This window comes from Callospermophilus lateralis, chromosome 2 (genome assembly GCF_048772815.1).
Source record: "Callospermophilus lateralis isolate mCalLat2 chromosome 2, mCalLat2.hap1, whole genome shotgun sequence".
Taxonomy (NCBI): domain Eukaryota; kingdom Metazoa; phylum Chordata; class Mammalia; order Rodentia; family Sciuridae; genus Callospermophilus; species Callospermophilus lateralis.
In genome coordinates this window covers 206066798-206089635 of record NC_135306.1, presented here as the reverse complement: position 1 = coordinate 206089635, position 22838 = coordinate 206066798, and the positions used below count along the sequence as shown (strand labels likewise).

General features: G+C 50.9%; 1 protein-coding gene across 7 annotated transcripts in view; it reads left to right on the top strand.

Annotated features, from left to right (window-relative positions):
* Positions 1 to 22838, top strand: part of Pc (pyruvate carboxylase) — a 107021-nt gene that overhangs the window by 17624 nt on the left and 66559 nt on the right. Inside the window, exons 1-2 of one of the 7 annotated variants that reach the window (XM_076847659.2) lie at positions 14327 to 14495; positions 21502 to 21601. The exons of 2 other annotated variants lie outside the window; for them this stretch is intronic. The gene's annotated coding sequence lies outside the window, so the exon portion shown is untranslated. Of the gene's footprint in view, positions 1 to 12869; positions 13039 to 14326; positions 14496 to 20492; positions 20507 to 21501; positions 21602 to 22838 lie in introns of those variants that run through there. 4 more of the 7 variants (XM_076847656.2, XM_076847660.2, XM_076847657.2 and 1 more) reach the window with 4 other exon arrangements.

Sequence of the window (22838 nt, the reverse complement as noted above, 5' to 3'; positions counted from 1 at the left end):
CTTTTCTCCCAAATGCTTCTTGATTTTCATGGCTCCTGTGCTGGAACTTCAGAATGGGGTTTGAACACCACACCAGTGTGGTCACTTCAGCAGAAAAGACAGGTAGGGCATCTGCTGCCAAGGGAAGCACTTTGAGACTAAAGTCATAAGACAGGGATGGTATGCTTTGTCCTCAGGAAAAGCTGTGTCAGCGGGGTGCAGTGGTGCTTATAATTCCAGTAACTGGGGAGGCTGAGGCAGGAGGATGGCAAGTTCGAAGCCAGCCTTAGCAACTTAGCTAGATCTTGTTTCAAAATTGGAAAAAAGAAAAAGTGGGGAGGGGGTGTAGGAGTGTAGCCCAGTGGTAAAGCCCCCTGGGTTCGATCCCCAGTAAGGGGCATGTGTGCATGTGCGTGGGGTTGGTGGGCTTGTGTTCTATATCTGCTTTTGTTCAGCTTGGAGCCATTTTTCCTTTCCTGTCTCCCTTCTCCAGCTTAAGGAGGCTTTGTCCCCTCCAGGGAACCAGACTAAGGGCATTTTTGGGGAAAGGGCAAATGTAACCATTCCTAGCAGATTTATGGCCCTGAAGGAACATTTCAGCTGACTCAGATTTTTGTTCCAGATCAGCCAGCCTAGCAGAGCCTAAATCCGGTCATTGTTGAAGTCCATCCTCAGGGCCTTTGAGGGACCCCGGGCTTGGGTGGGCTGGAGTGCTGCCTGCCAATGCTGTCGCCTGGCACACTGAACACAGGCCTGGGGAGGCAAAGGGACCTCGGGGAGACCCAGGCCACTGCTTCAGAGGTGCTACCTTTGAACCTAGGAGAGTCTGGTAGTGGGTTATTAAGTGGCAACCCAAAGGGTTAGTGTTTAACTTTCCTTTTTTTAAAAAAAAGTTACTTGTGTTGCCCAGTAACACTTGCTAGTATCTGGTACAGACATGGAAATGGATGAGGCCCCTTTCCTCCCCTCACTGCAGGGGGCCAGCTCCCTTCCCCAGGTGCTGCCTCTGGTTAAATGAGCTTGAGCTTGTTTATCCTTCTGGAGACAGTGGGTCCCTTTAAATAGAAATAGAGGGGTGTCCTCTTTCCTTCCTGCACCCTCTTTGTCTTCCTGTCCTCTCTGGACTGCCCTTTGCACCTGGAACTTGGTGAGTTCAGTCCTGCTGCAATTTTTAGCAGCTATGTGGCATTCCACAGGGTTGTTTTTTTTTTCCCTTTTTCCTATTTTGCAAAATACATCTCACAGAAAACATTGAAAACATGAATACATTAGAACCATCTAACAAAGAGGAAATTTATGTTCCCCATGTCCCCTCCCCAGTGGAAGATCACTCACTCCACAGCTATTCTGACTTGATTAATTGATTTCTCCTGATGTGCTTCATGGTTTTCCATCTATGATCCATCTCAAATAATTTATTAGTTATTTTTGCTCCTTTTTTTAATATTTATTTTTTAGTTTTCGGTGGACACAACATCTTTGTTTGTATGTGGTGCTGAGGATTGAACCCAGCACCCAGGCATGTCAGGCGAGCGTGCTACTGCTTGAGCCACATCCCCAGCCCTTAATTTTGCACTTTTTGCATTTCCTAGACATGGGACCACCTGCTGACTTCTGTGACTTCACATTCCAGTGGAGACTCGAGGGCACCCGTAGCCCCGTTCGTTTTCACTGCCGTGGAGCACACCTGCGTGCCCGGTGTGTTTAGCCTTCCTCTTGCTGAGAAGCCTGCGGGCTTTCATCTTGACTCTTGGGAAGGAATGACTGGGAACATTCTTGTCCATGGCTCCTGGCGCACATGAGCATGCGTTTCTCCAAGGTGTGAGCCGAGTGTGGAATCGCTGGCACTTCTGGCTCCTCCAGGTTCTGCCAGACTCTCTTCCCGCGTGGCCGTACTCTTCTTGCACTGGCAATACAAGCACTGAGTGTTTTCGGGTCACTCGGGTGGGAATTTGGACTGAAAGTCTGTAGTAGGGCAGTCTTGTGATCACGACTTCTTGGGGTGAGTTTTTTCTTTGTTTACCCATCTGCTCAGTGATAAAGATCAATTCAGTTGATTTTTCTTACAGGTAGTTTTCTGGGATGGGAGGAGACAGATCAGGTTTCTTCCTGGTTCACTTACCAGAGGTCTCAGATTCCACTGGTGTAAGATCTCCTTAGATTTTTACCTTGGGCTATGGACTGGGCCCCTGTGCCCTTTAAGGCTTTATTTATTTATTTATTTATTTATTTTTAAAGAGAGAGTGAGAGAGGAGAGAGAGAGAGAGAGAGAGAGAGAGAGAGAGAGAGAGAGAGAGAGAGAATTTTAATATTTATTTTTTAGTTATCGGCGGACACAACATCTTTGTTTGTACGCGGTGCTGAGAATCGAACCCGGGCCGCACGCATGCCTGGCGAGCACGCTACCACTTGAGCCACATCCCCAGCCCCCCCTTTATGGCTTTGAAAGCTGATTCAGTCTTGCCTGGTTCTGTAAATTCCCTCAGAATAAAAAATTATTTTTTTATGCTTCCTTACCTCTCTGGGGGTGTTGGTTAGCTTTTCAACACTGATAAAATACCAGAGAAAAACAGAGGAGGAGAGATTTCTTTTGTCTCACTGTTTCAGAGGCTTCAGTCCATGTTGGGCTGGATCCCTGGCTTCTGGGCCTATGGTGGGGCTGCACATCATGGTGCACATCATGGTGGAAGGGTCTGGGAAGCAGAGGTTGTGGTGGGGAGCCAGGGAGCAGGGCCTCTAAGGTTCCCGCCAGCTTCCGATTGTCCATTGCACCATGAATCCTTCAGTGGATTCATCCACCTGTCAAAGCCCTTGTCTTCCCAGCAGCCCTGCCTTCGAACACTGCTGCGAGGGCACCAGGCCTTCAGCACGTGAGCCTCTGGGGGACATCCCAGGTCCAAACTATAATATTGGGTTTCTGCTTCCTCTTAGGTTTTGGCCTGAGTGTTCCTTAAGTTTTGCCAACTCGTGTGTGTGTGTGTGTGTGTGTGTGTGTGTGTGTACACATTGTTTATTTATTTATGCATACACATGGTTTATCCAGTATTTTTAGATATTTTCAGTGGGAGGGATGGGTGGTCATGTGTATTTTGCCCAGTTGGAAAACTCACTTCCCTTCCACATAGTGCTCTGAGGTATCCCTAGGTTTGGTTCCCATTCTCGGGTGGTCTTTGGTTTCACAGTGGTGCCTGGCCCACTGCAGTGATGGATGCACTTTTGCCCCCTCCCCCACTCCTGCCAACTGAACTGCTGTAACGTGGGGCCTGGAGGTCTGGTCACTCTTTCAAACTCAGGTGACACTGGTTTGTCCCAGAAGACCACTTCAGAGTCCCTGGGCCTTGTCCCTGGTTTTGAAGAGCTGAGGTCAACTCTAAGTCGAGCATGTGGGTTTGCCTGGGGGCCTGTGGGGAGGGGGTGCTTAGGTAGCAGGAATGGCGTGCGGAGACGCTGAGCCCGTGTCTTGAGTGTTTTCAGGTCCTGCTCCTCTTCGGCCCTGGTTGCAGATTCCTACTAGTGCTTTTTCCAAATACTTTGCTGTTTTAGCCTTTTGATTTCTGAAATTCCATAATGATGCTCGTGTTTTTCATCCTGGGTAGACTGTGTGAAACCTAATGTTACTCTGCCGTGCCACCTCCATCTTGGTAGTGCTCATCTCAGGCTGGCCTGATTCTTGGTTTTGAAAAGCCTTTGTGCTTTACTTCTTCTGTGAGGACGCTGCGAAGGCTGCCTTTTTTTTTTTTTTTTTTCCTTAACCTACTTCCAGATTGTCTTTTTGTCGTGCTTTTTACTGCCTCAGGTCTTGAGTGTGAGGTCTCTTTTGGGCACAGTGGCCACAGTTCAGAGGACCCGCCCATGGCACAGGTGCAGCCCCCAAGGTGCCTGAGCTCCCCTTGGCCACAAGCTCAGTTCCAGGAGTGGCTGGCCGTTGCTTCCCCAGGCTCCCCTGAGGAGGGAGGCCAGGTGACCGCAGGCAAGAATTCTTCCCGTCAACGTGCACGTCTTGTAGAGCTCCACCTTGTCCACGATTACTTTAAAAAGGTTTCTTCCAAAAAGCTGTTTCTTTTTCCTGTAATCCTTTTCTCTACCCTCTACTTTCTCCATATGGATTTGGGGAAACTTTTTATTTATGTTTTGCAGTGCCCGGATGGAACCCTGAGCCGCCCAGGCACGATGCAAGAGCCCGACTGCGGAGCTCGTCCCCAGCCCAGATTTTAAATTTTTAATCGCTTGTTCTGAGAGTTGCCTTCTAGCTCAGCAGCTGCAGCCGTCCCTTTCTGGCCTGTCCTGTCTGCTGGGGCGCTTGGCCTCGCGCAGGCTTCCTCCGTTGCTCAGCGCCCGTTGGTCTGCAGGGGCTCCTCTCCCTCTCCCCATTTTCACTCTGTCCAGGGGCACCCCGAGGCCTTCCTGGGTCTCCAGAGGCCCCGCCCTCTGCTCTAAGGGGGTCTTTGTTCTCTTCTGTGCCTTTCATGTGGGTCCCCCGTGCTGTGCTTGTCGTGTAACACTGGGCCATTTTAGACAGATTCATTTTTACAATTATTTTTTTTCCCTTAATAAAAAAAAAAAAAGGACCTTTATTCCTTTATTGCCAACTGACTGTTGGGATCCTGAAGCTGAACTGGACGCCCTGCAGCCCTGGGTCTAGACAGAGGTCCTTCCTGCACCCGCCCAAGTCGCAGTGTGCGGGTTTTAGGGGCCTCACTGAGGCTCCGGGGTGCGCAGTCAGCCTGGCCCTCTGCTATGCGCCTCGCTTTCTCTTGCACTTGGGGGTGGCCACATTGGCCGCAGGTCACCTTCTGAAGCTGGTGGGCCTTAGGCTGTAAGAGCAGCACAGCAGAGGCCGCCGACTGACCCTTTCCAGAGGCCGCGGCTCCCGTCATCTCGCTTCTGCGGGGAGATGGAGGGGCAGCTGCGCTCCCTCAGGTTTGCTTTCTTGCGGTCTTGGCTGTTTCCCTTTTGTCTTCAGAACACGCGCCTCTTCTTTCTCTTCGTCCTTCTTTCTTGCTTTCCTGGGTCCGGTCTCCTCCTTCCCGCCACCCTCTGTCCTTGTGTTTTTTGCGGGAACAGGGAGCCTTCACTGGAGGCCCTCTGGGGGTGAGCAGGTGTCCTCCCTGACTTTGCCGTCTGGAGCCTCGCAGCGGCCGGGCCTCACTCAGTACTGCTGCTAACTGAAGGACCACCCGGGCAGCCTGTGCGCTTCCTGGATATCAGCCTCAGGGACCTGAGAGAGTACAAACGGTCAGGTCGTTTTCTGTCCCTGCAGCTGGTGCTTCATTCGTGGGGATTTTTAACCATGACCCTGCCATTCAGCATTGCTGGCTGCTGTGCACCTTCCAGGCCACAGGAAGACAAAGTGTGTGTGTTAGGTCGCTTTCCCTTACTGAAACAAATACCGGAGGCAAATCAACTTATACAGAGAAAAGATTTATTTTGCTCACAGTGTTAGAGCTTTCCATTCACTACTGGTTGGCCCGAATGCTTTTGGCCTGTGGCAAGGCAGCACATCCTACCTGGAGGGCGTGGTGAAGGAAGTCTACTCACCTCCTGGCCTGGGGCAAGAGAGACAGGAGGAAAAAGGGCTGGGGTTGTACAGTGCCCTTCAGGGGCATGCCCCCCGGGACCTAAAACCTTTCATCAGGCCTTACTCCCTAAAAGTTCCACCACCTCTCATTGTTCCTTGGCACTGGGGACCAGTCCTAATACATAGGCCTTTGGGGGTCATCTAGATCTAAATGACAGCAGCATGAATGGGAGTTACGCCATAGAGTCAATCTGTTGGATTTGAATCCTTGACTCTTCAAACTTAACTCGTAAATTAATCTGGATGGTCAAGCATCATGCACAAGGGGGCATGCACAAGGCCTGGGTTCAATTCCCAAAACTTCCCTAAAGGAATAAAATATAATATATTCATAAATGTTCATGGCAGTGTTATTCGTAATAGCCCAAAAATGGAAATAGCACAATGTTCATCAACAGATGAATGGGCCAGCCTGGTGTGCAGGCCTGTAATCCCAGCATTTGGGAGGCTGAGGCAGGAGGATTGCAAGTTTGAGGCCAGCCTCTGTAATTTAGCGAGGCCCTAAGCAACTTAGTGAGAACCTGTCTCAAAATAAAAGATAAAAAGGGATGAAGCTCAGTGGTAAAGTACCCCAGGTTCAAACCTAGTATAAAAAAACAAAAACAAACAAATAAAATATTATTCAGCTATAAAAAGGAATGAAGCCTTTGTTGTAGGGACAAACGAGGCAAAACAGTTTTATTTGGCTGCAGCCAGGTTCAGAGGGTACAGCCTTTGCTATAATCAATCAATCCCCTGAACTCCGAGTTCAGGGAGTTTCAGAGTTTTATACCAAGCGTGTAAGAGGAGGGGCTCAGAAGTTCACAGTCTGCAGAAGTTCACATAAAAGCAGCTTTTTCTGTCACTGTTCTGGGCAAGTTAACCCTTCAAGGACAACACCTGAGAAGGGGAGAGGTTCTTCTCCCCTTTCTTTCCTCCCCCTGCCAGCTGTTACCATGGAGCCCATTTGTAACTTATCTTAAAAAATGTAGACATCTCTGTGAAGCCCAGCTCAAGGCCAGAGGCCTTGTTTGCACATTTCTTCAAAGTACTATACTGGATACTTTTGTGAAAAACTAGTAAGGGGGTGTCCAGCACCTGGAGTGCTGGTATCTTCTCCGTCAGTGGCCAAGTAAACGAGGTGACACAAAAATAGGAAGTTTATCTACATTAGACTCTTTTTCTGACAGAAAAATCAGCCATGGTGAAAAGGGCTTTTCTGTGGAGAAAGGGGGTGCCACTTCACCTTGTCAGGTGATAGACATAGATGAACGGTGAAAGCGTGCTGAGAGAAGCCAGGCACAGAAGACACGTGCTGTTATGAGGTCCTGCGAACTGTCCAGAATAGGTGGATCCAGAGAGGTGGAGAGCAGATCAGTGGTCACAGTAGACCACCAGGGGCCACTGACGTGGTGAGTTTGTTGTGGGTGTGAAAATGTCCTGGAATCAGTAGTGATGGTTGCACAAAGTCACAAATAGACCAACACTCACTGAACTGTCTGTGTTAAAATGGTTACAATGGCAAAAAAAGAAAAAAAAGAAAAAGAAATAAAACATTTAATAAAAGTAACCAGGATTGACCTCAGCTTGCTGTGCCTTCCTGCTCTTTGTATGTGGACCTGTGCGTTTTGGAACTAGAATATGAACATTTTCAGACTCATGTGCCAAACGGCTTTCATTGTCCCCTGCCCCTGGTCATACTGACTGACTGAGGTTGTTTGAGTGCTTGGTTATGTTACTGTTTGAGCCTGGAATGTACCCAGAGCCTCTTGTGTTGAAGTCCTCTTTGTCCCCAGCTGGTGGTGCTACTGGTGGGAGCTAGGAGTTGGGGTCATTGGAGGCATGCCTTGGAAGGGTGTGCTTCATGCCTGGACACCTTCCCGCCCACTGCTCCTGGCCATGATGTGAGCAGCTCTGGTCTGCCTTACTGCCTCCCCCATGATGCTCTGCCTCACCATAGCCTGTGGTAACAGAGACAAAGAACCATGGAATGAAACATCTGAAACTGTGAGCCAAAAGAAACCTTTCGTCCTTTAAGTTGATTTTCTCAGGTATTTTGTCACGGTGATAGAAAACTGACTAGCACCCTTACAAATGTAAAATGGACGGCTCTTACCAAAAAGCAGATAATTCAAGGAATATTATCTTTTGAAACAATCTGAAACAATACATAATTATAGTTAACCTGCAATTTGTTCACATTAATGGAATTCCAGGATTTTGTATCATCATAATGGGAAGCCTTTGTGTCAGATTTCTGTTGCTGTGACAAATTCCTGACAAAGTCAGATTGAAGGAGGAAAGGTGTATTTTGGCTCTTGTGTCAGAGGTTTCAGTTAATGGTTGCTTGGGGCCTGAGGCAGCACAGAACATCCTGGCAGGGAGGAGAGAGAGAGAGAGATAGAGATAGATAGATATGGAGGGCTGGGGCTGGAGACTCAATATCCCCTCCCAGGACATATCCCCAAAGGTTCCTTCACCCCCAGCAAGGCCTAAGGGTGACAACCAAGTCGTCAGCACATGAGCCTTTGGGGAATGTTCAAGATCCAGGCCACAGCAACCTTGCTTTCCAAGTTTAACACAGTTTTAAAGAAATTCTGCTTCCTACGCTATGCCAGGCATTTCAGAAGTTCTCTTTAAATGTATTTATTGAATTATCTATGCTTGCTGTTCCCATTTTATTAATGTGGACAAACTGCAGGTTAACTATAATTACGTATTGTTCCAGATTGTTTCAAAAGATAATATTCCTTAAATTATCTGCTTTTTAGTAAGAGCTGTCCATTTTACATTTGTAAGCTGTTGTACAGTTTTTCTAGTTAGAAAATAGCTGGCTTATCTTTTATGATCACAAAGGCAATATCTGCTAACTGGGAAAAGATTCAGATACTAGGCTGCTAGATGGGGGTCTTTATTTTTCAGAGGTCTCCCAGTAATTCTAGGTCTGCAAAGGGAGAAACCTGCTTCCTATTTATCTGCTGCATCATTTATCTTCTCTGTGCCTTGAGTTTGCTTAACTTTCATCATTTCTGCCAAATGGCTTCCTAGATGCTTTCTCCAAGATAGGAGCCCAGGATGCCATTGTCCTTCTGTTCAAAGATTGTGTCTATCCTGTTTGCAAATAAAGAGGAGGAATAGAGTGCTTGTTATTTGTTCTGCCAAGTCCACTCTAATTCCCTTTTTTTTTTTTTTCCTCAAATTTTTGTCTCAAGATTTTCTGACATCGCGGAGCTCTGTGCTTTTCCGTGACCCATTTAAAACTCTCGCTTATTACGTAGCTCTTTTGCAGAAAGGAAGGGGTCGACTCCGGGGACTCTTCCTCCACCTGGTTGTGCACCACAGCTCCCTTTCCCTGCAGAGTCACTGCCCAGTGCACCTCCAGGTGGGACGTGGGGGCAAAGGTGGGCCACTCTCTTCAAATGAAGATGACGTTACTCCTGCCTCCCTTTCCTCTCTGGAGTGGTTTTTTCCAGGAGTAAAGGTGGTCTCAGACCCTCTGTGTCCTTATCAGAAAGCCCCTTGGTAGCTAAGAGCAAACTGGGCCGAGACAGTTCTTTGGAGTCAGGGTTAAAGCCAGGTATGACGTTTTCTTCATGACGGCCTCCTGGGGATGGCGAAGCTCCTGGAGGGCTGGGCCTCCTCCTGGGTGATGAACCACTCGTGTCCGTGTCTACAGCGGCCGAGAGGCAGGAAGTGAAAGGACCGAGCTGGGAAAGACCAGGCGCTTGCTTCATGCTGAAGTTGGGCTTGCGCTTCTGTGAGGCCGGGCTCGCTGCTCTTCCTGCCCTGCTGACACTGGGTGGCTCCGTCGTCATGGGCGGTCATCTGTGGAACGGAAGTACGTCTGTCTGCAGCTTTGTCTCCATTCTTGTCATGATTCTGTTGGTTTAGATTTCAAGTTCCAAACCTCTTTCCCACTTCTCCCTCTGATTGAGACTGAGACTGTTCAGAAGCCCTCGACTTCTTCAGAAAGTCTGTTCTGAAGTAGGAGATGCTTGGTGGGCTTCATGCAGAGGGATCCGAGCTCACTCACAGAACAGGGAATTGCTTTTAGGAAGTTGATGGCCTTGTTTTCCCTGTTTCACAAGCAAAGGGCTGGGGAAGGAGCCCCTTGTGAACGAGTAGGGCAGCTGTGTTGGCTTGCCATCACTGTGACAAAATGAGATAACCGGCTTGTTTTGGCTGATGATCTTGGGGTCTCTCTCCAGGGGTGGTGCACCGCACTGCTTTTGGCCCTGTGGTGGCACGGAACATCATGGCGGGAGCACTCGACAGTGGAGCTGCTCACCTTGTGGTAGCTGGGCAGCTGGGAGTAGAGGAGGGCTGATTCCTATGTCGCCTTCAAGGGCATGCCCCAGTGTCCTGACTTCCCTCCACTACCCCAACTCCTTACGGTCCCACCACCTCCCAATAGCTTTCTCTGTCCACCCTTGTCACTCTGAAATTCTGGAATAGTCCCAGAGTGTGGGGGGAATGAGATCAGAGTTCTTGGGTAGGTTTCTACCCGCTGGTCGGTTTTTCCACATTTAGAACTAAATATATGTAAAAGAATACAACAGAAAAATAATTATGACAGCGAGAAATACTGACAGCAGCTAAGTTTGTTCTGGTCCCCTGGGGTCTCTTTACATGTCATCTCTATTTTGTTATAATCATCCTGAAAGTAAAAGGTGTCACCTCGAGGAAACTGAGACTTCAAGCAGGGAGCTACTTGCCCGAGGTCGCCTAGACTCTGCCCCTGCGCCCACACCCAGGTCCTCCGCCTTCCCGCCACTGCCCCAGAAGAACACCTCCCAGCTCGCCTGCTGGAGTTCTCTTTTCTCTGAGTGGTGCCAGGTTTTCTTGCTGTCATCTCTGAGCTTGTGTCCTTTGCGAATCCTGCAGCTCCCTTTCATTTTTCCCGCCACAGTAGCGTCTGGTGCGATGCCTGGGGTCCAGGGGCAGGTTCTTTGCTCAGACATCTTGGTTCTCATCTATTTTACAAATGATCCTTGGCCTCTGTCCTCCCTTTGCTGTTATTCCCTCTCTGGATGCTGCTTCTTAAGGCTCTAGTGAAGATCAAGATAGTCCTGCTCGAGGGTTTGTAGAAACCTAAGGAGAAGGTTGTTTTCGGCAGGCAGCTGGGTTTTGAGGGTTGTTTGCACACTCCTCGCTGCTTGAGTGGGAGCGGACTGCCTTCCTCAGTGCAGAGGAGACGAGTGTGTGCACAGGGCCAGTCCTGGGCAGCCGACTGGGGACAGGGAGGCTTCTTGTCCTTGGCCACATGTGCACTGCACTCACCTGTGTTTCTATGCATTGAACAAATTAAAATTGGATCCAGTCCCAGCTCTGTTCCCGGAGGAGGTCGGGGCTCTGACCCCATGGAAGGAGGGAGGCGAAGGGGTGAGGCTGCCCAGGGGAGGATGCGAGTCTTGGGTTGATGGGAGCCGTGGTCAGGGTGGGTCCTTTGCCTCCTCTGGGAAGCTCCACATAGGTCCCCAGGAGGCGGGCCGTCCGCGGGCAGCCCCTCTATCTGGGTTTAGGCTCAGGCTGAAAATTCTCCTGCCCCCTGTGCTTTCCCCAGTCCCCTATTGTGAGATCTGGGCTTCCTTCCAAAATTGAGTCTGTGCTTGAGGCCTCCTTCCTCTCCAGCTGTTAGGCAGGGGCTAGTGGCAGAAAAAAGAAGATGGACACTTCTGTTGCCCGGGGGAGGCTGCCGGCGCTGTGGGAACTCTCCTGGTTCTGAGGAGGGGCGGAGGCCCGGGCCCCCTTGCAGGCTCCCCTAGGCCAGCCAGGCTTTGGATTGTTGGGGCGTGGGGTCTGAGAACACACTCTCCCTCCTCCTCTCCCTCCTCCTCCCGTCCCCTTCCTCTGTATCCAGCAAGAGGCGTGGGACATTCTGGGTCACCCTCGTCCCTTACTCACAGTCTTCTGTTGCTGCTGATTTGATTACTTCAGCCGGAGCCAGCCTCACTGAGTGGTTCCTTCTGGTGTTCGGTCAGCGGGCACTTTGTGCCGGGACTGTGCAAACCTACATTGTCAAGCTTCTGTCATCTGTGACCGAGATCTGTCATTTGCCACGGATGTGCCTCTGACTGGGTGCCATTTCAGAGCCCTGGTCGCCCTCATAGGCCTACGGCGTCTCTTCCCAAAGAGCTAAGGCCTGATGAAGTTCTGAATTGTGCAGACTTTTGTCAGCGTTGTCCCCTCCCTTGCTGTGCATTTGGTATTCCTGGCAATACACTTGGTCCATTTGCTGCCTCTGGCTTGGGGCCCACTCCACTGTTGTCATTACTCTGTCCCCACCAGCCAAGGCTTCCCATTCTTGCTTGGCTTGTGGTGCCCGGAGGTCAGCACACAGTGCCACCCTGGGCCCCACAGAGCCCTCTTTAGGATGCAAGTGAAGGGACAGTTTGCAAATAGGAAACATTTTCTCTATTTGTTTCACCTTCTGAGACCAACCCAGACAGCCCGCTGTCCACTTTGTGGTCCACTTTGGCCCAAGGTGCCACAATGGTGCAAGACTCTTTTCAGAGACCTCCTGGCACCCTGCTGTTTATTGGGTGAAGGGAGGCTCAAGGGCTTGGTCTAACAGAAGTGTCCATCTTCTTTTTTCTGCCACTTGGTCTCTTTTTGAGCAGAAGGGCGCTTCCTCCCAGGAAGAGGCTCTGGGTGCCACTGACCACTCCCGGGGTGCCACTGCTCTGAGGCCAGTTTGATGAGGACATCTGGAGGTCGTGTGGGTTAGGGACTGGGGAAGTCTCTTGTTTATTCTTCTGCCCTCACCTCCACAGCCACACCCCAAAAAGAGAACATTAGAAGCAGAGTTGGTCTGAGGTGTGGTTTACCTTCCTCCCTGGGAGCCGCAGGTGGAGGGAAGAATGCCGCTTGCTGTCTCATTAACAGACTTCTCAGAGAGGACAAAGGGGGATTCCACTTGTGGTTTTGTCCCTCCTGTCCCCTATCCTGGAGAGCCCACAGCCTGCTGTGAGTGAACGGACTTGGGCATGCGACTCGTGCTTACCTAGTGGAGAACTGACCACCTGCAGTTTGTCCCCTTCAAGGACCAACCCAGACTTGAGGCAGCCCTGGGAGGACCCTCTGCTCAGCACCGCCTGGGCTGTGAGTGCTGCTATCCTGGAAGGCCGAGGCTGGGCAGAGTTTTGTCTCTTGCTCCAGGTCACCCGAGAGCAGGCCAATCAAAGCTCTCCCTTAGTGTACAGAGTGCCAACACTGTTTCTAGACTGTTCCCTCTTGTCATAACTCTCGTGTCCTGCAGGCCAGTAGCCATGTGTTGATTTGCGTGTTTGACGTTCTGAAGCTGAAATCTAGCTTGGCAAGGCCCCAGACAAACCTGAGGGCAACGTACAAGCCACTGACACATGGGCTTCGGGAACAGGGTCAGTCCGCCTGGGCCTGCTTCCAGTTTCTCTTGGAACTTAGTCCTGGAATTGCAGGCTTGACCTCTTTTCTTGGCCTATCAACTCTATACCCTTGAACTCCTTTGTCCCACGTAGCAAAAGGTAAGGATCGACTCTGGAGACGTATACCAGTCTGTGGGGGACCTCTGGGTAAGCAGAGACTGCCTGCGTGCACGCCTGAGGGAGGATGGGGTCTTGTGTTATAGATGATTTGCCAGAGGTCACAAAGGACCAGGGAGGGAATCCAGGTATTTTGCCTGTGCGTTGCCCGTGATGCCATATTTTTCCCCCTTTAGGCTTTATTGGTTCCATAACTATTTACCCAGTTGGAATTGACAGAAGAGCAGGGAGGAGATCAGTCTCTGCACAAAGGTCATTTGCTCTTGCCAAGCCCCGCCAGTGGTAGGGTGAGTTCCAGCAAAATCAGTGGCTCAGAGAAATGCAGATTGGTGTGCTTATTTTGGGGGCCGAGGAAGAGGAAGGTCAAAGCCAAGGGGGTGGAGGGTATGGAGAGCATCGAGGGAGACAATGGTGCCAGGAGCACTTAGCTTGAAATGCTGAAAGATGTGAGCACAGACGGCACCTGGAAGGGTTGAGAAAGAGGAAGGGAGACACCAAGTCTGGACGCTCAGAGGCCTGGAACCAGGCTGTCCCTGCCATTGTGTGCTTGTTGGGCTAGAACTTCTGTCCTGTTACCCCCTCTATTCCTTAGCACAAGACTTTAGGTTTGCAGTGGGAGCCTTCAAGCCTGGCCTGCTGCCTCCGAGGAGGACTTGTCCCTGCCAGGCCTGCTGAGGCCCATGGCCCCTCTCCCTGTTGTTTCCCCTGAGAGTGGGCATTGGCTCATCCCTCCACGGTCAGAGCCCTTAGTCTCAGTGTGGTCACTGTGTACGGAATGGTTGCAGTTGGCCCTCAGCTTCAGGCCTTTGCTCTAGGCCAGTTCCAGGCCCCCGGCTACCTGCTGGCGACACAGCAAGGAAGTGATGGCCCAGTGATCTCTGTCATCAGAGGAGACAGTGGAGGCCAGGTCCTGGTCAGCTACGGCTGTGATCAGTGCTGGGGAGGAGGCGGCCGGTCATGAGAGGGCCTTGGCCCAGCAGGAGACTGATGAGCCTCCCCCCACTGCAGTTATCTGCGTGGCGCAGTGGCAGCGGCTGGGTGTGGATCTTGGCAGGACACAGCAACCTTAGGCACATTTCAGAGACTCACAAGCTCACCCTCTGTGGGGGGAGTGGGGGTGGGAGGAGCCCAAGGCAGCCTCCTGCCCTCCAGATGGGGTTTGTTGCTGGCACTCTTTACCTGCTGAGCCCCATCCCAGTGGTGCCACCCAGAACCCTGGATGGCACCTCCTTTAGCCTTGGTAGTGTCATTGGAGCTAATGGCAGAATGTCCCCCGGGGACAGGGCCTGTTTAAAGTTGAGTTAAAGGCTTTTGCTGCCTGCGGCTTGCTTTTGCCTCCTGTTTGCTGAGTGCTTTCTGCAGGCCTGGTCCCTTCCGTCCTCCTGGTCAAGCCTGTGTGCTTTCCCCCGGCTTCTCTTCGAGACATTGGCTGGAATCAGGTGTGAAACTCCAACCTCCCTAAGATCCAGTGGGAGCCCAGCAGGCAGAGGCCATAGGGGAAGAGCCATAAAGACCTGGGGCTCCCTGAGATTTTGGGTTACCCAGGTGGCTTGAAAACTCCAAGGTGCGGGCCTTGAGTTCCTAGCTTCCATTCTTGAGGGCAGTCCTCTAACCCTTCAATCCCATGATGGTGGCTGTGTTCGCAGGGCCAGGGACACCTTTAGGCCCAGGCGCGAGTAGCCCCTCCCCAGGCTGTACTTTGGGAGCAAAAGTCCCCCACCAGTGCGTCTTTGGGTGCTCTCATCCCTGTATCCTGTGTAGGGATGACAGATGTCGTGGAGTTACCTGGGGCTCCAAGTGCCGGGCCCGTTCCCAGCGACACTGTGGTTTCTTAAGTGGGACCCAGTGAGATGGGCTGCCAGAATCGGTGCTGGGGAGCTAATTTTGAGTGACTCAAGTTTTTTGTATAAATGGATCCCCTCAAAAAGTTTGCCTGGGGTCCCACAGACTCTAGGGGCAGCCCTGCCTGGGGGCTACCCGTGGAGCCCTCCATTGCTGGCAGCTTTGCGCCTGGATCAGAAAGGAGGATAAGGGCCTATTGTCTGTCCCTGGGGCCTGAATAGCACTTTGTTCTCCTCTCTGGTTTCGCCGGCCAAGCAGCTTCACTGCGCTGCAATTGTAGCAGTCTATGAGAAATCCGTTCCCACCAGACCTCGAATTGTTTATTGGATATTCTGGGGGGACAGGATTCTGAGCCAACCAGGGGCCTTGTGCTGGTGGCTTCTCGGTGGGGCTCCTAACTGCAGCACAGGGAGAAGGGGTCTTCCTGACCAAGAGGCCTTAACTGTGAGGGAGGTCGGGGAGACCCTTTGTTAACGTTGAACTCGGGGGCTGGATGGCAGGAATGCGGGCCAAATCTGAATCTGCAGGCAGGGCATGTGGTGGGCCCAGTGAGTGGACTGAGGCTGGGGGCAGGTGGGCCAGGGCAGGAGATGCTGGGCTCTGCCACCCTCTCCCTGCCTGCTGCCTTTAGGCTGCTTACAGTCTCCCGGCCTTCTCCAGTGTGGGAGCAGAAAGCCCACCGGAGAGCTGGGAGTCCGCTGGGAGTCCGCTGGGGGCCGAGGTCAGCGGAATGGGAGGTGGTGTGGACAGAGAGCACTGTTAGGCTTGGAAACTGCCTGGCCCTTTGAGGCCATCAGCCCTGCCCCACTCAGAGGTGGGTGGGGCACCTGAGAGCACCAGGTCACACCACTCAGCGCACCCCCAGCTCACAGGGTCAGCTCTGTAGACCCCAGGCTAGCCGGGTCTTAACGCAGACGCCCCAGGGCCCTGCTGGCCCTCAGGCCAGTTTGGGGGGGTGGGGTGGGGGTCTGTGAGTCACGGACTTTCCTGACAGTGCTGACTGCTCCCTTCCTTTCCGCTGTGCTGGCATTCCCAGCATGGGACAAAGGCCGTGGTGGCAGACCTGTTGATGCCTTTACCGGGATCGGGGCAGTGGCACCGACTGCCTGGTGGCCTTAACGAAGCAGTAAAACTAATTTATTGTATTAATTCACCTGCTTAGTTCTTGATTGAGCCTCTGTGTGATGAAACAGGAAGTGAGTGTCCAGTTTAGCCAGATACTGGCCCGGAGAAGCACCTGTGGGTCATGTGAGTTGCGCACTGAACTGGCTGGGTTTTCAGGGACCACAGTTTCTACTTGAAAGAGCAACTGACAAGAATCTGCTTTTACTCAGCCTTGGGTATCTGACCAGATTTTTCTTGAAAATGAGTCTTCTGAGCCTGTTTTTTCAAAGAAAACAGCTAGTGATACTGTAGCCAATGGCAAAAGCAGAGCTTCTGGGCACAGCTTAGAATTTGGGAAACGTGATCTATTGTCCTGAGCTGGGCAGCTTCCTGGCACTTCAGGCTCTTCTGATGACATGGGTGGCCATAGCCCAGGTGATATTTTGCTACAGTGTTACCTAACGCGCCAGCATCTTCAAGATCAGCTGGGTCAGGGAGCCCTTGTGATCCGGAGGACCAGCACAGGAGGTTACGAAATCATGCAGGAAATAAGGCCCATTAACAGCTCGAGAAAGGCCATTGGGTTTTAATGTCACGTAGCAGGAAAAGTTTGAGGCTTCCAGGTTCCACAGTACCATGAATTCCTTGCTATTTGTTGAGTTTGGGGGCGCATTGAAGAGCAGTGGCCGAGGTTGTCTGAAGAGGTTATTGAAATGTCTTTCCCTTTCTCAAGTACATGTCTGGGCAGGTCCAGGTTTTATTCATAAACAATGTAACATCATGGTAGAGCACAGAGCCAAAGCAGAAATGCAAACAGGAGTGGATTTTTTCCCCCCCATGACACTGGGGTTGGCGCCCAGGGCCTCACGTATGCACAGCAAATGCTCTGCCACTGATCACGACCCAGCTTTGTTGCTATTTTTAAATAAATACATATGAAGGAGGGCACTGCATCCCAGAATACCCAGCCCTGTGCTTCTCTGTCTGCAGAGACCTCCCTCTCTACCAGAATGCCCCCTGAGGTCATGGGGCAAAGAGGCTGCTTGGATGGTTAAAAAGCAAAACTAAAACCCTTTTTTTTTTTCTCAAGTATTCCAACTTTTCAATAAGCTCTGGCATGTATTACTTTAAAAATTTTTTTTTATAACTTCATTGAGATACAATTCATATACGATAAATTGAAATTCACGTACTGTAATTGAAATGCAGTCTCACTGTGTTGCCCAGTCTGGTCTCCAGCTCCTGGGGTCAAGTGGTGCTCCTGCCTCAGCCTCCTGAGTAGCTGGCAGCTCAGGCAGGTGCCATCACACCTGGCTAAAATTCACTCTTTTTCAAAGTGTATAATTCAGCCAGGCACAGTGATCCACATGTATCCTCCCAGTAACCTAGACGGCTGAGGCAGGAGGATGGCAAGTTCTAGGCAGGCCTCAGCAACTATGAACCTTGTCTCAAAATAAAAAGGATTGTAGCTCAGTGGTAAAGTGCCCCTTTGTTCAATCCCCAGCACCCCCACCCTTAAAAAACAAACAAACATACAATTCAGTGGTTTTTAGCATATTCACAATGTTGTATAACCATCTTCTCTAATTCCAGAATATTTTTTTCACCCACAAAGGAAACTCTGCCCATCAGCAACCACTCCTTATTTCCCCTTTCCCCAGCCTTTGGCAACCACTAATCAATTGTCTCTGAATCTGCCCGTTCTGGACATTTCATAGAAATGAAATCATACAAACTCATGGCCTTTTGTGTCCATCCTCTTTCACAGAGGATGTTTTCAAGGTTCAGCCACTTCGTAGCAAGTAACAGCACTTAGTTTTTAACAACTGAATAATATTCCATTGAATGGATATACCCCATTCTGTTAATCCATTCATCAGTTGATGGGCATTTAGTTTGTCTCCACTTTTGTCTATTATGAGAAATATTGCTTTGAACATTTGTGTACAAGTTTTTGGGTGACAGGTATGTTCAGTTACCTTGTGTATATACATCTTGGAATAAGACTGTGGGTTGTTTGGTAACTTTGTTTGGGGACCTGAAGGACTATCTCCGAAGTGGCTGCCTTTTGTGTTCCCATCAGCAGTGCTTGAGGCTGCAGTCTCCATGTGCTCACAGCACTTCCTGACCTTGTGGTTGTAAGGTGGGATCTCACTGGGGCTTGATTCATGTTTCCCTTGGCTAATGGTGTCGAGCATCTTTTCCTGTGCTTATCGCCATTGGCACATCTTCTCAAAGAAATTTCTATTAAGATTTTTTGCCTATTTTTAAATTGGGTTGTCTTTTCATTGAGCTGTAAGTGTTCTTAATATAGTCTGGGTACTAGACCTTTATCAGACTGAAATATTTAGAACTTTTTTCTCATATAAGGATTGTCTTTCACCTTTTTTTTGGATTGAACCCAGGAGTGCTCTAGTCCCCATCCCTAGTCCTTTTCATTTTTATTTCTTAAAAGGGGTTCAACTTCTTTTGCTTGTGGAAATCTGGTTGGTCTAGCACTGTTTGTTGAGTTGTCGTGGCCCCTTGTTGAGGACAGTGGACTGTAAATGGGAAGGTTATGCCAATCGGTGTGTCACCTGTATGCCAGTTCCTCCTCATCTTGGTTCCCGGGGCTTTGTAGTGAATTTTAAAATTGGGAAGTACTAGTCTTGCAACTTTGTTCTTTTTCAATATTCTTTTTTTTTTTTTTTTTTTTGAGAGAGAGAGAATTTTTTAATGTTTATTTTTTTTTTTTAGTTTTCGGCGGATACAACATCTTTGTTTGTATGTGGTGCTGAGGATCGAACCTGGGCCGCACGCATGCCAGGCGAGTGTGCTACCACTTGAGCCACATCCCCAGCCCTTCAAGATTCTTTTGGCTCTTCTGGTTCCCTTGTATTTTCCATGTGAATTTTCGGATCATCTTGTTGATTTCCCCTGATAATGGGGATTGAACCCAGGGATGCTCTACTCCTGAGTTACATCCCTGGCCCTTTTAAAATTTTTTATTTTGGGACAGGGTCTCTCCAAGTTGCTAAGGCTGGCCTTGTGATCCTCCTGCCTCAGCCTCCTGAGTTGCTGGAATTACAAACCCACACCCAGTGGGAACTGTGATTTTTTTTTTTTTTTTTTGGTACTAGAAATTGAACTCAGGGGCACTCAACCACTGAGCCACATACCCAGCCCTATTTTGTATTTTTTAATTAGAGACAGGGTCTCACTGAGTTGCTTAGTGGCTTGCCATTGCTGAGACTGGCTTTGAACTCGAGATCCCCCTTCAGCTTCCCGAGCTGCTGGGATTGCAGGCGTGCGCCACTGTGCCCGGCTCTCAAGCTGTGATTTTTGAATCCACTGAATCTGTGGATCCATTTAGGTATTGCCATCTTAACGGTATTAAGGCTCCAATCCATGAACATAGAGTGTCTTTCTTTTCTTCAGGTCTTTAATTTCTTCCAGTGATGTTGTGTAGCTTTCAGAGGCTCCATTTCTGTTGATGGCTGATCCTCAGTGTCGTGCTCTGGTTGGTGTTCGAGTTACTCTCTGTTGGTCTGGCTTTCCGCTCTTTTACGGCCTGCTCTGCTCCTTCCTTCCCAGCTAGACCGAGGGCCTGGTGTCTTGTGGTACTTGCATCGTAGTTAACATTTTATGGCAAATTTTTTGTCTACAGTGTTTGCATGAAGAAGGCACAGCAGTTGTTATCCCTTGTCTGATGGGGACAGAAGCTGCAGCCCAGGTGGGGAAGTGACTTGCCTCAGGGCACAGCTCTGGTTAGTGGCAGCAGAGGCAGGGCCAGGATATTCTGATTCTCAGCCCCTGCTCCTGCTCAGGATCGTGTGTGGGGCAGACTCTGCTTTGAACCTTCCAGGACTGTGTCTTGGTCTCTGCCTTTCGATGTTGTATCCCCAGGGTGTGACAAAAGAGAGAAGGATTAAGGCTGATGCCACAAAGCTGGCCATTGGTCGCCGTGCCAGCCATCTCTAATGGGCCACTGTCCTAGGAACTGTAAAGTGCAGCCCTTCCTGAGTTCTCATCGCGACTCCTCAAGATGATTTGGCTCAATCTGCTTTTGTAGATCAGGAAGCAGATTCAGAAGTCGATAGAAATCTCCAGTTGGACACCGTAAGCCTTGCAGCTGCAGCTCATAGTTCCACAGCTCAGGTGGCAGTGCTGGGGAGGGACCTGTGGAGACAGGAACCATGTGGAGAGGCAGGGACTGTGAATCGAGAGCTCCGTCCACACTAGTGTCTGGTTGGATTGGTTCTGAAGTGCGTGTTCACTGGTATTTCACTGTGGGTGGCCTGTGGCACCTTTCTGGGGGTGTGGAAGACAGCAGAGGCCTGGGAGCCTCAGCCCAGTGCCCGTGGTATGGCATTACCCTGTGGTTGACAGGGTGGCATCCAGCGTGCCACACACAAGTCGTGCCTCCGCCAATCCATATGGTCCCCAAGTGTGGGGACTCTCCCCTGAGTCCCCCCTGGAGTCTCCCCTGGAGTCTCCCCGTGACAGCTGCAGTAGTAACTCGAAGGTCCCCAAGTGTGGTCCCTCTGCCGATCCATATGGTCCCCAAGTGTGGGGACCGTCACCCTCTGCCTTTGTTTCCCATGCCACCTGCATCGTTTCCTTCACACGCTGGGCCTCCCTTACAAGGCGTGAACAAGTGACAGGAGTTCTCTTGCCTCCTTCCTCCACTGCCATCACCCAGCCTCCGTGCCTCCAGCTGGCTTCAAGGCGATGAAGAAGGGGAGACCAAGGCCAGTAGGGGGTCCAGCCCTGGTGGCATGAGCAGCTTGTTCAGGATGGACTGTGAGCCCAGAGAAGAGGGCTAGGACAGGCACAAGAGCTGCCTCTTGTCAGTGTGTCCCCACCCCCAGAGCTGAGCCCGATGGCCTCCTTCTCCACTTGGAATCATCTGCTGGCTGGTTGTGCCTGTCACACCAGGGTTACCAGTGCCATTTAACATCTGAGCACCCGTCACCAGCTATGTGGATAATGTCGCCACCCGCCTACCTGAGCCAGACACTTCTTCCCTGCATCTTCTGTTTGTCTGAGGTGAAGAAAACAACTATGAAAACAGACTTTGCTCTGTACCCAGGGCTTTCACACCCACAGATTCAGCCAACTGTGGACCAGAACTCCTCAGACAGCCGGGTGCGATGGCGCACACCTGCTATCCCAGCAGCTCAGGAGGCTGAGGCAGGAGGATGGCAAGTTCAGGACCAACTTGAGCAATTTAGCAAAGTAAAACATAAAAAGAGCTGGGCCATAGGCGGGTGGCCCAGAGTGCTCACGTTCAGTCTCCAGCCCTGTAAGACACTGGACAGTGAAAAACAGGTATTCTGGAAAAAAATGTTGTGTGGCTGCTGATGGTGGTGCGGACTGGGGCCAGTACTGATGGTCACTGTGCTGAGCAAGCACGGGCTTTTCTGTCATTTCCTAGACACTACTGCACAGCAGCTCCGCCTTGACGACAGAGGGAGACATGCGTTCTAGGTTATATGCAAATGCTGTGCCATTTTACAGGGTCTTGGGCCTCTGTGATGTCGGTGTCTGCAGCGGTCCTGGAGTCTCCCCTGAGTCCCCCCTGGAGTCTCCCCGTGACGGCTGCAGTAGTAACTGGAAGGTATTTCAACCTGCACAGAGGGCTGGTGTTGCATGTTTCTGGCGTGTGTTAGATTTTCTGTTGAAACTGAGCAGCAGCAGGACGCACCCTGTTCCTCTAGTGAGTGGGACCTGGGCCGTTGCCCTCCTTCCCAGCCTGCTGCTCGCAAACGCTGCTCCAGCCACACAAACTTGATGTGGCTTGTGACCCCCTCAGTGGCTCGACATTGCCCTGCCATGCTGCTCCCTCCCTGCCTGCAGTTCCCTGCCGGTCACCTCCTCACCCCTGAGTCTCCTCTCTGCCCACCCCATTTCCCCCCAGCCTCCCGTTGCTGTTTGCCTCCGGCCCTCGCCCTCTCTGTTCTATCTCTGTATAGTAGCTCCCCCGGGCTTGACTCGCCTCTTTGTTTACAACTGTGGTCCTTTCCCTGACCACAAGCTCCTAGAGGGCAGCCACCAAACATGCCTTGGGCAGCTGTGGGCCCCATGCTGAGAGCCAGGCAGCTGGGCTGGACTGGACAGAATGTGTGGCCATGGTGATCTTTTTGGTCTGATCCAGTAAAAGCCCAGCAATGCCCACTTCATTATGATCGTGATTATGGTTATGAGCCGCCCATTTCTACTTCCTGTGGAAACAGTGCCTCCTGGTCTTTGCTTCAGAGGGGACCTTCCTCATGCGGTGTGGGCAGAGCCGAGCAAGCCCTGGGCCAGCGCTCCAGCAACTTCTAGTCAGGGCAGGTGGGCACCCATTCCAAAGGTTCTTCTGCATGGTCTACGTGTACCAGGAATAAGGTGTGACCTGTGCCACTGGCCATTGTCCCCCGGTCTCCTCTGTCAGTAGGCAGGCCCAAGCAAAGACCTGAGTCCCTCTAGGACCTCTCTCAGGCTTTGCTGCACTCCCAGCACTGCATCAGGATTCTCTGCTGGGCGCCACAGGGACACCACAGCACCCTGGGCTGCTAGGGTTCCCAGGAGAAGGTTGGGGAGGGGTGGTCATGGCCAGCAAGCCCTCAACCCTGACTGACTGCCAGGCTCTCCCCTTACCTGGCCCTCCTTCACTAAGGTCTTCAGTGTCTGGAGATTCTCCAAAGTTGTTAGGAACACAATGTTAGGAGGTGTTTTTCCTTCCCTTCCATCCATTCCTCTCAGAAAGAAGGTCCTTTTTTTTTTTTTGTACTGGGCATTGAACTCAGGGTTGCTTTAAAACTGAGCTGCAACCACAACCCTTTCAGTTTTTGAGACAGGGTCTTGCTAAGTTG